The following is a 17034-nucleotide window of genomic DNA, read 5'->3' as shown; positions in this document are numbered from 1 at the left end:
CATTATTGAAAACTAACAGGAATGGTTAATGAACTGGATGTTAGCTTTCCATAGAGTTTTAGACAGGTTTTAATTTCAGAAGTTATTACGATAATGGCACTGCTGTGTGTTGCTTAAGCATCTTTGTATCAAAATCTAAAGTGGTGAGTTTTTGTGATAGGGAAACATAAATAATTTAAATTGCCATAAGATAGTTTTATATGTATGGTTTCAACAGCCCAGAAATAATCACGATCATAAAGATCATGTAAAGAAGTCAGTAATCCTTTTTTATTCCCCACCAAATTGTACTTAGATCTTTCTAAAAGGGTTCGGGTAAAGATCACTGAAGTCACTCTCGGCCAGTGTTTGTAGGAATTTTGCACTTATTACATAGGCTGGAACTAAAAGGATAATTTTTTCAGTTACTCATATTGTCCCATTATCCCTTAATTCCTATGGGGTTACCTCCTATGTTTTTTAATTTGATAAGCACTTAGTAATAACACTAAGAGTTTTACCAGCCAATTAAACTTTATCAACCAGATCTTTTTCTACTAGTAAAATGACAGTTGTTATTACTTTATGCTATTTTTGTTACTCATTTGTGTTTTTATACTGTGAGAGTTTTTTTATTTTATCCTCATTTGACGGTATTTTATAATGCCATAAATAATTGTGATATAATACTAAAAAGTCCAATTAACCTCATGCTCTCCTATTACAAAACTCTACGACAGGAAAGAAAACTCAGCATTCTAGACTCTGAACTTGTTTTCAGGGGTAAACAAGTTATCTTATACACTTCATCAAAAGCATGCTAAGAGTGCCCCATGGAAGGGTTGCTCCAACTATCTTTACTGATCACAGCGGAACTCCTAATGTTCTTGTAGAAATTAATGAAGATACAGTCTAAAGTGTGTTAGAAAATTGATTAATAGTTTTTCAATAGGATTTGCTTTATAGTTTTCAAATGATGGGTCTTTAGGAGGATTATTGCTTATTAAAGACTAAGTGCGTAATTGTGCAAAATGGAACGTAACACAGAGCAGCTAAAATATCAATCGATGTATCTCTGTATTTTCCAGATTTAAATGCTAATATTATTAGTGATTTTCTTATACATCAAATATATCCTCAAAGGTGGTAAAATAACGGTGACAGCTTTACCGAGTGTTAAGCGGGTAATGACAACACGTAAGAGAAATTTAAATAATGTGTTTCCTTGCAATTTTTTTCTATTTTGGATTTCAAAAAAATATCTTTAGAAACTTTTAAAACTGCCCTCTATTGGGTGGGGGGAGTGCATGGGTTAGAAAGAATGAATTCTTCTTGCCATGATAAATGCTAATATTTTCCATGTCTGTATTTCTTGAGTAGAGTTTATTGATGGCACTCATTCATGATTCTGCCTCATGCCACAGTTTTACGTGGGCTTCAGTGAAAATGTTTCCTGGAATTTGCACCTAATGGAAAACTTAGCAAAATGTTATAGGTTATGCTTCTGTATTCGTGTCATTGTTCATAAACTTATTTTGGTTCTGGATTTTGTTCTTTATCCCAGGACCCCGAGGAACAGATCAAATATATTTTTCACCATAAGACTAATGTTCTTTTGCATATACTGAGTCTGAATTGAAGGTTGAGCAATGAGAGGACTTTTTTGATTTTCCAATCTTAGTATCATTTGGCTGTAACATTCATTGGTTTGTCCTGGTCCTTCTTTTTTAAATTGCTTTATACCTTTCCTTTTGTATTTCTCTTGCATTCCTTGCATCATTAGTGCATTCCCAGGGCTTTCTCCCTCTACCTTATGGTGGATTAATATGACACTCACTTCCTCTTGGGATCTGAGCATTGAACAATTCACCTTCCATCAGTGAAGCAAATTCTGTTCCTTTCCACAGAGGGCCTAGTTATTTAATATTCACGCTATTTTTAATAATAAAATATGTAATTCTCTTGCACTTGAGACCTAAACAAATGAATAGTATCCGTTTAATTGTTTTATCTGTTGACCATGCATCCAAGTCCTTAAACTCCAGTCGTGTTGTTAATATCTACAGAAAGAGAAGGCATAATGGGAGTATGTCACAAAGGCTTAGATATCCTTTTTTAAAATCCCAGTGTGATACTTAGTCTTTCAGATGAGGCAGGCAGCATTATTTTGTTGGCTAAAATACCTCCATTGAGGGTAGGTATTTTTAGGTTGTGTGTCTGTGTATGTTTTTTGTCTAATCAAAAAATAATCTCAACTAGACATTTAGCAGGGAAGAGGGATTAGAAGCTCTCTGAAAAGCCTCTTACTCTTTTTGTTAAGAGGGTATATAGCGTTTTTGCAGATTTTGTCCTACATTTCAATCAGTCTAGAGGAAGGATTATGTCACCTGGTGGAGAAAAAGGTCTTCAGATGACCCAGTGAGGTGTAACTTTAAATTCCTCCTTTAACCATGTCATTTGCATCTGCTCCTCCGTAGCACACGTGTTTAATGCAATTTCAATGTCAGACAACTCCATGCTTCTTTCTGGATGCGCTGGTTTCGGGCTATTGGCCAGGGATATTTGCAACAGGAAAACCATCAATGTCTCTACCAGGTACATAATAGAGACGTTCTGCTTAAGGGCCGTTTTGCAGCTAGGTGTGGACACATGGTGTGGGTAGCAGAAATAATTACTCAATAAGAAGGCATCAGGGGTTTGACTTATGTCTATTAAGGAAAAAAAGAAAACCTCACTCTCCACTACATTTTGACACAGTTTCAGTAAGAAATCAGACCAGTGACTATTTAGGGGTTTCTTTTCTTCTTTATACACACACACAAAAAGAGCTACAAAACATTTTAACAGCTTTCCTGGGGAAAAGATTTCCCGCTTTTCAAGTCTGCACAGATGAGAATTTTCTCTTGTCTTCCTTTGTTCCTTTCACATAGTTTACGTTGGCTTTTGACCTAAGAATACAGAAAGAAGCCATTGTGTATTAGGTCTTTTAATTCCCCCCCCCCACCCTGTCCCTATCAGCATAGTAAATATTTATTGTTATTTTCCTCTTTGAGATTTCTGTTATTATTATTATTTGGTATGGATTAGCACAGATAGCGACGAAACCAGGGAATTTAAATGTGTTTAACCCAGCAAAGGAATGGCCTCATATAAAATTATGAGGCTCAACAGCAGTAGAGTAAATTTGTAAGTCCTCTGAATAAAGGGCTGTTAGGCATGTGATAATATAAAGAGATGACATTGCCAAGAACTATTTATGAGAAGCTTAATTTTTTCACTCTGATAATTCTTGACCAATAATTACCAGTCTCTAATTATCTATTTTAGTTAGAAAGAAATTTCGATCACTACGGAGGTTGGCATTGCTACTAATGCATAAATCCCCAAAGAGACAAATGTGTTCCAAACAGCCCCAAACAACTGTCTCATGAAACATAGTGAGCAAATTGCGAGCGGCTGGTGGTAGACAACCAGCAGCACACTCACCATCGAAGGCCAGTCAGCTTGACAAAGAAATGATCAAAGGGGAGAAATACCATTATCCTTGGAATTGATTGCTACACTCGTGGACTTTGGAGGACAAGTGGTCAGGACAGAGCTGTGGCCATTTCCAGCCCTCCCTTTCAAAGTTCTCAGATGGAGAATATGAAGGGGATGGTGTTAACCATTTACCTAAGAGTTATTTTTTTAACCATTGACTTAGAAATGATGATTTAATGAGTTAGGTATTTGTTTGTTTGTTTGTTTGTTTTGGAGTTTTCATCTGATCAGAATTCAGGTGAAATTTGCATCTAAGGTGGCAGAACACCTTGTTTTGTGAAAAAAAAAGGAAATCCACAAATGGCCACTAATAAACATGTTACAGATGGGTCAAAGGGGATGCTTAGAGCATTTAGGGAAAGGAACAGTATTTATCTTTTAGAAAAGCAAAACTCAGATGTGGAACTATAAATGACAGCTGATAGGAAAACACTGGTGGAAAGCTATTGACTATTTTTCTTCAAATCTCGAATACTCAGTGTTTTATAGTTACAGTTTTTAAAAGGGCATGAAAAGATTCAAGTCTTCTCCAGTGCATGTGGGAAGATATATACCCTATGTGTTACGTTACATGCGATATACATCACTGATGTCCAGCCAGAAAGAACGCATAAATCAGTTTTGTTTGTACACCGTGGTGAATTTTTAGTCTGTTTTGTGGCAAGTGACATTCATATGTTCAGCAATTCGTTTGATGCCCAAGGTCACAAATGGCATTCTTTTCCTTCCATTTCTTTGGTGGATGGTGCGCTATGTGACTAATCTTCATTATAGTTTTGTGACATTCAGTATCACTTCTGAAACACTTCAGCTTGAGTGCTTTATAATAGACTAAAACCAATAGTTTGAGGTCTATAGTGGTTTTGGATTTTATGTCTTAAGGGGAAATATCCAAAGATAAGAATCTCTGCATAGGAAGATAAAGGGCCGTGTTGCCCTTTAAATTCTTAGCTTTCATTGGCCTTTTTTTTTTTTAATGAATAGAAATGAATCTACCATAATGCATCTATGTGTGTGTGTATATATGTGTGTGTGTGTGCACGCGTGTGTATCTGCACTATTCTCAGAAACTCAAAGTCATTAGGTCGTTTAGAGTTTGCATTAATTATAAACAAGAAGACTATTGAATCCTAAGTCATCATTTGATTGCTTACAACACTCAGGGAATTAAGAAACAGGCAGTTGGTGTTAAATATGATGAAATACTGGTTTATTTCATCAAGAGCTGGATTAAAAAAGATGAAATCTGGGCAGTTTAATGGTAACAGAAAGCTACCCTCATGTGGGCAATGCTGGCTTATTTGAAAAGCCCATAAAGGGTTTCTACATGGACCATACAAAAGGGATACTTTCTCTTTAATAGCCATCTGTACAGGAGAGATGAGAAGTGGGCCAGGTCATCTCTCCTCAGCTGTCATGATATTAACGTAGGTAATGGGGCAAGGTCCGCGTTCTGCTGGGTGTTGTTTTTCATAGATGTTCATCGATTTACACAGATAATTCTATTTATTTCTTAGAGTCGGTCCAAGTGAACCAGGCAGAATAACAAACATCAAAGCATTTCCAATGACTTTATCTTTGTTTGTAACGTAACTTTTGTCTAAAAAATGGTGTCACACCTACTGTGCAGATGGCTTCATGATTTGTAAACCAGCCAAAACATTTAAACAAATGTGTGATCTGGGGATAGATTAAATAAAGGGTAAAATGGAGTGTGGGCCACAAATTCTAATAATCAGATGATTTTAAGTTGTGTGCAGTGCGGAGTGATGGTCACAGTGATAGCAGGGAAAGCTTGCCAATGACAGCAAGGTGCCTTATAGATCTCAGGATGGAGCCCGTGGCCTGGTAGGGCCTCAGTTTGAGAACCACACATTTGCTGGACAGCTGGCAGCTCTGTATGGGGACATCAGATAAAACTTACGTAAAATGAAGTGTTATTGCTTAGTATGAAATTGTTCAGAGAGGGAATTTGCAGACAGTAACCGAAAACAGAATTCATGGTACCAATGAAGCAGACTGTGAGTATGAAGAGGGTTTAATTATCTGCGCAATTTAACAAAAATTCAAGACATATTCAGAAAGGACATATGCAGGCATAGATAGAACATAGCTACACTGTTGACTGAGTGCAAAGTGGGGCCACAGGAACTTATCAAGACGCCTTCCTCGAAAAGTCTTCCTAAAAACGAAGACCATTTAAAGAAAAGAAAAAACAAAAGACTTAAACACACACACACACACACACACATCTTTATGGAGTGACATAGTTTTTAAGAGCTCATCTGAATTATTTGGATTCTTTTTAAAAACTTTTTTTAATGTTTATTCATTTTTGAGAGACAGAGCGCGAGTGGGGGGAGGATCAGAGAGAGAGGGAGACACAGAATCTGAAGCAGGCTGCAGGCTCCGAGCTGTCACCACAGAGCCCGGTGAGGAGCTCAAACCCACTGACCGTGAGATCATGACCTGAGCTGAAGTCGGACGCCTAACCAAGTGAACCACCCAGGTGCCCCTTTAAAAAAAAAAAAATTTAACATTTATTTCTTTTTGAGAGACAGAGTGGATTCTTATTTCTTAGCAAATTTTAAAGAAAATCTCTGAGCCCATCTTGAAATTTCAGTGTTAAGCTATTAAAAGACAAATCGGGATGTTTATTCTTATCTTGTGTTTTAGCTTGCGCCTCACAGCTTGGATTTACAAGAGTAAAAAAAGAAAAAAATAAAATAAAAAAATGAAAAAAAACCTTTCAGTAGTTAGTGGAGTTTCTAACTTACAAGCCCCTAAGAAAACCTCATGGCTGTTTCTTGTGACGTTAACTGTCTTTGGGACTGAGGGTTCTGACGGAGTCCACAGGCAGGTTGAAGATTCCTTTTCTCGTGACTTTGGAGAACACACCGCCCTTAAAGAGACCTCAGAAGAATGTTGTTCTCCAGCAGAATTACTGGATTCCAGCCTTCCTTCCTAAGTTCCGTACAGAGGGGCTGGGAAGAGTCTGTGCCAGATGGGTAGTTCTAGGCCTGAGGCGCATTGGTGGGACCTCTGGCTCTGGTTCAGGCCTCACCTTCGACTTGCTGGAGAAAACACCACAAGTGAATCCGGTTTTCACTCACTGCTTGCTATTTATTATCGAATGCGGGTCTCTGTTTCTGAATGAAGTTTGTGAAACATTTCTGAATGGAGGGCACCGAAAGTCACCCGCAACAGCTCCGAAAAGATAGATCCCTGCCCCCCCCCACATGTGCCCATGTGCACATATGCATCGTGACCTGTTTCCGCAGAATCACTGCGACTCACGAAAAGAAAAGGCCTCTGCTGACCCATCCCCATAGATTATTTCCTAGTTTCAGGACCATGAAAAGCAGTAAACAAAAGAAAGGGAGCCAATATGGAGAGTGGGTGTCGAACTTCAGCTGCTCATATTGTTGCATTCGGCGAGCTGATGGGGTTTCGTAGGTCACCTTTAGAATTATGCCTATGACAGCAGTAGCTACCTGCCAAGACTGCAAGGTATCTCACGGCTCTCAGGACGGCGCCTGTGGCCCGGTAGGCCTCAGTCGGAGGGGTTCACATTTGCTGTACAGCTGGTGGCTCTGTATGGGGCGGCCGTGTGGGCTGCTAGGGAGCTGGAAAGGAGACAAGCATGAAATTTCTTCTAAACCCAACTCTGTTTTTCTGTACTGTTGGCTGCTTCTCAGTTCCTTGACAAAAAAACCAATCAGGCACCCTTTAATCCGCCTGTGATTACCACTGGTATAAAAAGAGAAGCATAATGAGGAAAAATGCCTCGTTTTGTTGCCTTCAAAAGCCAACAAATTGGAGTTAACTTGACAGGAAGTGGCTTAATAATTAGATTATTTATTTATTCCTGACACATATCCCCCTGTTACTGGTCTCAGGAGACCCTGTAGATGGTACGATTTTCAAGCTGCCATTACTTCGCTGTCTTCTGTGAACAAAGAAGCTACTGTCTATCAGTCAATTAAATGCACTCTTTAAGCAGAGGCTTCGAAGTCCTCAATGGAGAGAGCCCTGGGACACTGGCTGACGATTCCTTTCTCTGTACTGTACATCACACTCTCAACTACAGTCCCCACAGAGACGGAATAAAGTCATGCATTAAAATATCACTTGTTGATTTGTTTGCTAATGAAGAGCCATTGAAGTGTTTGTGTATTTCTATGGCAAAATTGTTGATAAAAGGGCCTACTTGCCTGCGTATCTTAGTTCATCCGCTGTGAGTGCTTATTTAAGAATTATTAAAATTAAAGTCAGTAAACAACAGAATTAAAAAAACAAAATCCCTGAGAGAACGGGAGTTTTCTTGCCGTCTTCATCAAATTAAGTGAATAAAGTCAGGAAAAAACAGAGGAATTTGTGTCATTCCCATCCCTTGCTTATACTCCATTCATCTAAACGTTGTTTTCTCCGGCATAAAAATGTAAGGCTTTTCCGGAGTATCTGGGAGCTACACCTTTCGAGTATGAAAAGATATTAGAATCGTTTTGTGAGAGTAATGTACTTAGCGATTTTTCCCCCCTTTGGAAGATGAACGGCATTTGTTGCAATTTCTCTTAACTCACTGAGTACGCGCAGAGGCTTTTCCAGGGAGCTTAGTAGGGGCTTTTATGGCCGGACTAATAGAACATCTGTGGTATGTCAGACTCCATCTCACAGCCACATGGATTGTATAGAAACGTGGCTTTCCTTCTCTAACTGTTTCTGCCCCTGTTTCCTTTTTCTTGTCTTGACATGATTTTATTTCCATCTAAGTCGTGATGACTTTGCAACCATCATAGAGTTAAGGTTTTCATCTGTTAATATATTCATCACCTCCCTACTACTTACTGTTTACTGTGCACAAAGCACACCTTGGCTGGACTTCTCTGGCTCCCATTAATTGGTTTTGTATTTTAGGAGTATATCTGTTGTTAGGTTGGAGGTCTAGAGGGCTGTCTGGGCTGAAAGACCCAGATAATATTGTGACAGCTCTCTGCTGAAATGTTTAGCTATCGCTCTGCCACTTAAAGGGATAAATTTGGGATTTAAACCAAGGCCACTGAACACTGAAAAGCATCCCCTCTGCTCCCTTCGGACTTTGTAAATGTAATCAAGGTTTTAACTATAGATTTCATGAATACCTGACAACAGGCTGTAAAGAATTAATGTGAGACATCATCAGATGGTCATATTCCTTATTTCTACCCTGTTATTCCAAGTCATTTTGTTAGAAAAAGCTTAGATACTCGGAGGTGTTCTATAATAGAAAATGAATTTGAAACCCTTTCATTAATTGGTGATTAATATATTTCAGGATTAGTTTAAGCAGGGCCCTACCTCCTGCCCAGTCAAGTATGTTCTGGTTAATATCCAATTATCTGCACCTTCATAGTTATTATGTCTTAATATTTCGGATATGATAACCAGAAACTGGAGAGTAATGCTAATGAGGAGCACAGAGCAAGAATTAACCAATGGCATACTCAATGATCCTTGGTGGGGAAAGAATCTCTTTCTTCCCCTTAATGCGTTGCTTCAGCATCTTATGGGCACTGGGTGAAAAGTAAGACTTGCACCTATAGCAGGCAACACCCAGAAAACTATTTTCTCTTTTAATAATGGGAACCTGAAGGTGCAGTTCACCTCCAAACACTGTCTAAGTTCATTTTATGGAGGGTCAGAATAAGGAACAGAGAGACAGTTTATCTTTTCGAACAGGAAACATCGTATTCTTTATCTTTTCCTTTTCACAACACCACGAGTTGTTACCTTTTCAAAGGACGTTTTAATTCAGATTCATTTGAATTGCCTGTACTACTTCACTCAGGAAACACTTTTCCCTGCTACCTTTTAATCCGCTTCCCCTGAAATTTATCACTACGATGTGTACATGTTGTGCCTCTCTTTCATTTTTGTGCGGGTCATTTCACTTTCAAACAGTCTGACGTGGCTCCCCTAGCCAGTGCCTGCAAGGGTGGTGTGTGCTGCTGCAAAAACACGTCGCTTTAAAGAGTGCACTTTGTACATTACCCCTTTATATGCTTTATTGTAATGAAGCAACATCAGTAAATTGCAATGAAGGGCGATTGTTGCATGGGGATGACTAGTACACCTTGGGGTCCATTTGCACCAGATTATTCTTTTTATTGTTATTATTACTTCCCATCTTCTTTACTCTCTTGCTGCCGAACTTGCTGTTGGTCGCGAGTGTACCACAGAGGGGATCTTAAGGAACATTGCAGGCATCATTTTTTTTCTCTCAGGCGCATACCAATCACCATTCAGTTCCAAACTCAGATATCCTGGGGGCCTTGTGGGTCTCTATTGGTGCCACTTTACTCTGTTGACTTCATTTGTAATGTTCTTCATCTTCGTCTTCTTAGAAGAACAAATTTCCTGCGAATAAAAGTGACCCATTTCTTTTCAAACATCTCGTGGAGGTGTTATAAATATATAGTCGGGATGATCAACCGATTTGTCCCTTCCCCCACAGAGGTTTAATAATTTACACCGGGGACTTAGAGAGGATTACTGTTTAAGGGAAAGATTTGTATTTGCTGTGTCTTCTTTGACTTCCTTAAAACACAGACTGGAGTCATTATGAATATTTTATAGATTAGTAACATCTCTTTGCAAAAATAGCTTATTTCCTGCCCCCCAACCAACTATTGTTCCCCAATAAGTAATCAGAAACAGTGTAGATTTAAGTAAGCGATCCTCTGCTCTTACTGAACAGAAATACGAGCAAGGCTTTAGTTTTGGGATAATTATATGTGAATTTTGGGTGACTGTTAATCTTTGTATTGTCATAATTTTAGTACCTGTGTCCATTTGTTTTTCCAAATTGTTAGTGCAGCTGTTGTTCTGTTTCTCTGTTCCTAAGTCTGGGCTCCTGTGCAGCATTCAAACTAAAATCTAGAATTAGACCTGACACACCTTCAATTGAACTATCAAGTCTTTTAAAACTGCTTGGCCAGTGACGCCAGTCCCGCGCTATTTGACCGTACACACTTCCGATTGCGGGCCAGAGAGCATTGATTTCTAGCTGTCATTTCTGGTGCACATACTGTAGAACTGAAATTTAAGCCTTAATCCACTCAGTAATGCAATTAATTTTTAATGTGCAGTAATACTAATTGAAATAGTCTGAATTTAGTAAGTCACTGCAAGACATTTTCAAAAGCAAGAGTTTCCACTGAGAACCTGGAAGGACAGATAATCATTGGCACCGTGTTGACAGGATGACGTTCACTCTGCAAAGCTCCAGTGGAAAGGGAGGTTCTTTAAATTAGACTATAATATATCTCTTTGTGAGTAGAACTATCTCAGAGAGAATTCTTACTTTCTACCCACCAGAACAGGCTAAACATGTTCTGATTAACTTTTTAAAAAAAAATATAGTTTTAGTTACATATTTCTTTATATAGTATATGTAAAAATTATGTTAACACCTCTCCCTTTTTTTTCCCCAAAAGAACACCTATGAATAATTGCAAACGAAGTCAGCTGCCAGCAATGTCATGGTCAAAAGCAACAGTCTCAATGGGTGATATCATTATATGATGGGTATTTGAGACACTGTTTCCAGATTTGATGAATACGTGTGCCCTATCAGCTGCCTGTAACCCTACTTGGCCTTGTTGTGGTATATGTAGATTCCCGTAGACAAAAACACATCCTCGTTTTATTTCAAACTGTGTTCCTTCAGCTCTTGCATATCATTTCAGAGTGACCTTTTAAATGTTTGTGAGTTATTTTTTTTTCCCAGCCAGAGTAAAGCAAATTTTGCCCAGTAAAACCAAATAGGTTTCTAGGCATTTCTACACTATAAAGGTTCTCTAACCATATTTATCTGCTAGCAAATGAGGACTTTTTAAAATGCATCAGTTCTACTGATGAATGGGTTTGCAGAGGGTTCAAAATGAGCACCCGCATCGCCTTAAAACAAGGCGAGCGCTGTATATCATCCTTTCACGGCTCTCGCATTATAGTATTTAATAAGCCGATAGTGCTGTTAAATATTTAGTAAAGGTTCCCTCGTAACCCTGCCATCTATTCAGATGGGATTTGAAGACATTTTTGCAGTACATAAGTAAAAGTGATGTTAGAGAAGTGGTTGTAGCATGGCATATTTTCTAAATGAAGTCTGGGGTAGCAGGGAGTGAATGAGTTCAGCAGATTCACACCTACAAGCACCGAAGTCATTTCAGGTTCTTTGAATTAAGGGTTCAAACTGGCTTGCATCTTGTCATTGTTAAGTCAAAGTGCTCTTGGGGTTGTTTACACAGAATACTGAAAATGGCATTATAGTACATTAAAAGAAAAAAAAAAAAGGGCAGCTCTTACATGGTGATTATTTTAAGCCGCCCTAGCATCAGTTGAGCTTTATTATAACATTTGCTCTTTTTCACTGAATAGAAGGAAAAGAAAAAGAGATGAGGGCAAATCAGCTTATACTCCACTCGGAGCATATTATCAAATCCAGTTGGGGTTAGCAAGTTAAATATATTTGGCATCTTTTTGGGGTATGTTGTGGCAAATACTGAATAATGGATATGGTTGTACACAATGATATGATGCAGATGTACCATCTTTATCATTCTTTCTTATTAGGTTAGAGTTCTCATTGTTATTATCTAAATCACAATAAGTGCCCTTTTAATCTGGAACGAAAATTGGTTTCTGGGATCCTCATGCAGAAGTACTGCCTGTGAATGAATGCGATGCTGACATTGTTACTTACGGTCAACATGTGGGTGGGGCAGAATTCACATTTAAATCTTTCAGTGCTCACTAGTGTTAGTAGTTTTGAAGGTGTAAAGATAAAGGCTGGTAGTTTGTCCAGATTTGTATGTAATGTGGTTGGCTCTTCCAGGAGCCTATTTGCTTGATTCTAATTTTCATCCTGTTTTATATGCAGCCAGTGACCACAGTATTCATTCAAACTGCACAGAGACACATCTCATCTGTGAAGCACGGCTTACTGATCTTATTTGCTATTTGTATTCTCATAAGAAGAAACATAGGAATCATACGATGGGGGCGGGGGTGGATAACATTTCATTTTGAAACGACGTATATCACATAAAGGTTAATATCAAGAATTTCATGATAAAGGGTGGATAAAGGAGAGAGCTTTAGGTATACATGAAGCAGGAGAGAAGGAGAGTGAGACAGGGTTCATATATAGGTGTGTTTAATATGCAGTGTTTGATGTATGTTGACCTCAGGTTACAAGAGTAGAAAATCCCATTTTCCAGCTTGTTTCAAATGTAGTAAAAATGCTGCTTCAGTTGCTTTATGCTACTCACATTGGGAAAGGTGCTTATACTGTGATAATTATCATCAAGGAATATTAATGCGTTCAGCATTTGTAACCCAAAAACTCATTATAGCTTAAGCTGTGCATCATCTGTGAAGAGAGAACTTTGCCAGAATTCGCTCTTCACAGGGGTTGCCTCCTGCTTGCTGCGGAGTGGTCCGAGTACTGCAAGAGGTCACTTAGGCTATTTTTGAAAGCTGAAGTTTTGCAATTTTTGAATCACTACCTTCTGTCTAAAGAGCTTATTGTTCTTGCCTCAAAATGGCCCTCTAACTGAAGGCATAGCCAAATACCAGTAATAACAACAATAATAAACAAGTAAGAAGGAAGTGTGTAGCACTGTGTAGAATCCACGAGGTCGCCGCGTACTAGTCCATACTCAGATAATTGAAGTACAGTCTTGGTGTCTTACTTCTATCATTGGGCAAAGGAATTCATTTACACCCATTTCCTTAATGCGGGCGCCCTTGGGTTTCAGATAGAAATGTCCCCACTGGGGCTCCACTTCACAGCCCTCTGGCTGGAAATTGTGTAAATAAGACTGCAGGGTCAACCTTCCCCTTTTGGCAGCGGTGTCCTTAATTAGTCTGTGACAGCCTTTCACATGAGCCGACGCTTTTCCTGGGGTCATTCCTCATACATCTAAGACATCTATCTTGTGCGTGGATAGATATTTTTGTATGTTTGCTTAAAATCATTCCCTGGGGGAATATTGACGTGGTGGGAGTGAGAATCTCTGGGTGTGTCCAGAATTCTAGAACTTAATCTGACCAAACTGTCCGGTTGGGTGGCTCCCTTATAAATTCTAAGTGGTTAGTTTCGTAAGAACATCGTGCCCTCACCTGAGGTTGGCAGCTTGTTGAAAAGGAGCCATGTGCCTGGGATGTTTTGAGGTGATTAACTTCCGTTATTTTTCTCCCACTGATCCATTGCTTGTCATTTCCCGTGAGTGACATTGCTCCGTGCGGCATGGTGTAGTTTGTGTTAGGCCCAGGCAGAGAACACTAACACTCAGTTCTACCAGGCTGTCTGAATTTGCAGGACTGCTCCGTTTTTGAGGTCAAGCTGTGACCCTGACCTTGCCCCTGGGAGGGCTAGAAAAATATGTTTCATAACTTCCCGTAGACCTACATGAAGAAAAAGAAGGGAAACCATGAAGCCCATAGGCTCTGTTTAGATGAGCTGTAAGATTGGAATTCATCAAGCAGGAAAGCTTACTGTGTCTAGGAGCTTCCTCATTGTGAGGGGTCACTGCTGTGGGTGCTGAGTCGGTCAGAGCAGAGGGCTCTGGGGGGCCAACTCATCATTCAAATAGCCCAGCAGGCACAAATGCACAAGTTGATAATCTGGAGTAAACTTGCTGAAATAGGAACTTCCTTACCTGTTACAGTCACTTACATGGAGGAATGTTGATAGAAGGAGTATCCTGAATTCAGTGCAGATATCACAGGTTTACTCCAGTGAAAGCAGTTTGGGTTTTATTTTGTTGTTTGATGTGTGTGCGCGTGTGCGTGCGTGTGCGTGTGTGTGTTGTTGTTGTTGTTGAATGGGACATAAGTTTTATTTATTTTATGCCGTCGTCCACCAATTCCACAAAGGATGAATGTCTTGAACCAGAGGCCCATTCTCAATAGTCTTGGGCTGTAATGCTGACAGCATAGTTGAGAGATATAGTGGTGCACATCTTCTGTGAGGATGTAAACTTAATAATCTTGATGAATTTTGAGTAGCTCATAACTCCACATCCTCTCCAAAGGAAGAATTATGAAAAGTTCGCTTCTCAATCCTTCAGCCATTCTCTGCACTTGAGATAGATGCCATCCTCTTTACCTTGAGGCATTGGAAATGAAAGTGTGTGTGTGTGTGTGTGTGTGTTTGCAAGAGATAAAAATGTATACTTTAGAAGGAGCAAATTGCATTTTCATGTTTAAGTTCACTATTTGTGCTTGATGTGGTGAGATCCAAATGTGAAGAATTGCTTTTGACGTTATTTCTGTGTCTCCTGCATCCTAGCTTGCTGCTTTATTATGCTGAAGTACACCATCGCATGGGATAAATGCAGTGTTGAAAACCTGGAAATAGTATAAGATTGTGTTCTGTGTCCAGACTGTTTTAGACAAATATAACTCCTTTACTTACTGACACAGTTTAATTTATCTTAGTAATGATACATTCAATAAAACTGTGAGCACATGTTCTGTCAGGTAAAACTCACAGTCTTCCAAGTGTTACAGGTTGGTTTAGAGGCAAAAAAAAAAAAAAAAAAAAAAAAAAAAAAAAAGACAGAAAAGCACTCTCATTTCCAAACGGAAAGGCAATTTGAACTTCTTTAGAGTCTGCTTTACCTAACCTATCTCTTGAACTATCACATCTTATTTTATAAACTGAAATTTATTTTTTTAATTTTTTAAAATGTTTATTCATTTTTGAGAGACAGAGAGACAGAGCGTGAGCAGGGGAAGGGCAGAGAGAAGGAGACACAAAATCTGAAGCAGGCTCCAGGCTCCAAGCCACCAGCACAGAGCCTGACATGGGGCTCAAACTCAGGAACTGCGAGATCGTGACCTAAGCCAGAGTTGGCTGCTTAACCGACTGAGCCACCCAGGCACCCTATAGACTAAAATTTAAAGTACATTCATTTTAGAGGTCTTAAAATATACTCCTGGTTTCTGAATTCTAATTCAGATCTTTTCTCAGTAATGATGGTTTCCCAATTTGTTAGTGGCCAGGATTCTTTGAAAGACATTTTTGTAGGTTTCTCGTGTAGTTAAGTGGTTGTATGTGTGTGTTCTCATGTACACAGGTCTGTGTAGACGTGGACTCTCTGCCAACCTTTTCTAGCAGACGGTAACTGGAGCACCACTCCCTGTCTTGTGTTTAACATGTTTCCAGCAGCTTAGAGAGAGGGTGTAAAAATGAAATAAAAACCAGGGAGCTTATATTGGAGTCTGATGTTTGAAAAGAGATATTGGAAAAGGATGTTTTTTGGCTTGACTCCCTTTTTAGATGTAATTGCTGCTTCATTAGGACTTGGAAGAGTTTCCTGTGGTTAAATTTAATCAAATGGCTCAGAATAACAAACTTGTACACTCAAAATTCCAAGACAGTCCTGTACATGAAACGTAATTTTTTTCTAAATTTAAAACACACACACATCACAACCACCACCACCACCGACTGGTTTGTAAAATGCTGTGTGGCGCTATCTCAAGCCTAGTTCCTATTCCCTACTGGGAGTGGATTGAGAAGTGATCGTGCATGGGAGTAGATGTCATAAGGGATACATTTCAAAGGGGCTAGGTTTGCTTGGTTTTGGTAAGAACCCACCTTGAGCAAACGTGTTTTGAGCACGCTGAAATATTACACGTGAATAGATATCGGTCATTTGCTTTTGGGGCTGTGATATGAGATTGTTATCATTCTCCTTTGACAGAGGAGGAAATTGAGGCTCGAGCAACTGGGTCCTGGCATCTAGGGCTGGTATGCATAGAAGGAGGCAAACCCACACTTTCTGCCCTTCTCTACCTCACTCGCAGGGCTGCAATAGTAACCTCTCCCCACAGCCACAGGTTGTTCATTTGGAGAGTCTGCGCGGAGTTATTCTTAGTGATTCCTTTGCTATCATTGTATCCAAAACCTGATCCTGGCGCCATTTTCTAGGCAACAAAACGTATCCTTGGTTTAGATCAAATTTGATATCTCCATTCAAAGCAGTAAGTAAGGCTTTAGCTCGGTTATTCTTTTCTACCTCCTTAAATCAAACTTTTTGAAGAGCTGAGTATATGTCTGCTTCAGAATTCTTTGGAAATTGTGAGAAACGGGCAATGACAATTGTGGGGTCAGTTCACTGTAAATGGACATGAGAGTAGGACATGGTTTTCCTTAAGTAGTAATGTGCAATGCTCACAGTCCTTCACAGTAGCAAGTGATTCTGTTTATGTCTTTCTTAAAGGTGAGTCAATAGACTTAAATCACAATACCTTTGCTCTGAATGATATTTAGAGTCCAGAATCAGGCACACCACGGTGTATAAAAATGCCTGTGCCATAGACATATCCTAATTGCACACGTGTTGTCTAATTCTTGTCAGAAATGGAAAGTGGCTTGGAAAACCTGAACATTTCTAGAAGCCTCTTTCTGCAGGTGTCTATACGTGAATCCATGATAAGGAGACTATGCAGGGAATAATGCAG

At 39.3% G+C, this 17034-nt stretch overlaps 1 protein-coding gene across 1 annotated transcript in view; it reads left to right on the top strand.

Moving 5' to 3' along the window:
- Positions 1–17034, top strand: part of ZNF521 (zinc finger protein 521) — a 237542-nt gene that overhangs the window by 121589 nt on the left and 98919 nt on the right. The gene's annotated exons all lie outside the window — the stretch shown is intronic.

The sequence above is a fragment of the Crocuta crocuta genome, unplaced genomic scaffold, assembly GCF_008692635.1.
Source record: "Crocuta crocuta isolate KB4526 unplaced genomic scaffold, BGI_CrCroc_1.0 scaffold26, whole genome shotgun sequence".
In the NCBI taxonomy this organism is placed as follows: Eukaryota; Metazoa; Chordata; class Mammalia; order Carnivora; family Hyaenidae; genus Crocuta; species Crocuta crocuta.
Note: the sequence above shows the minus strand (reverse complement) of the source record. Positions and strands in the feature narration are given on the sequence as shown.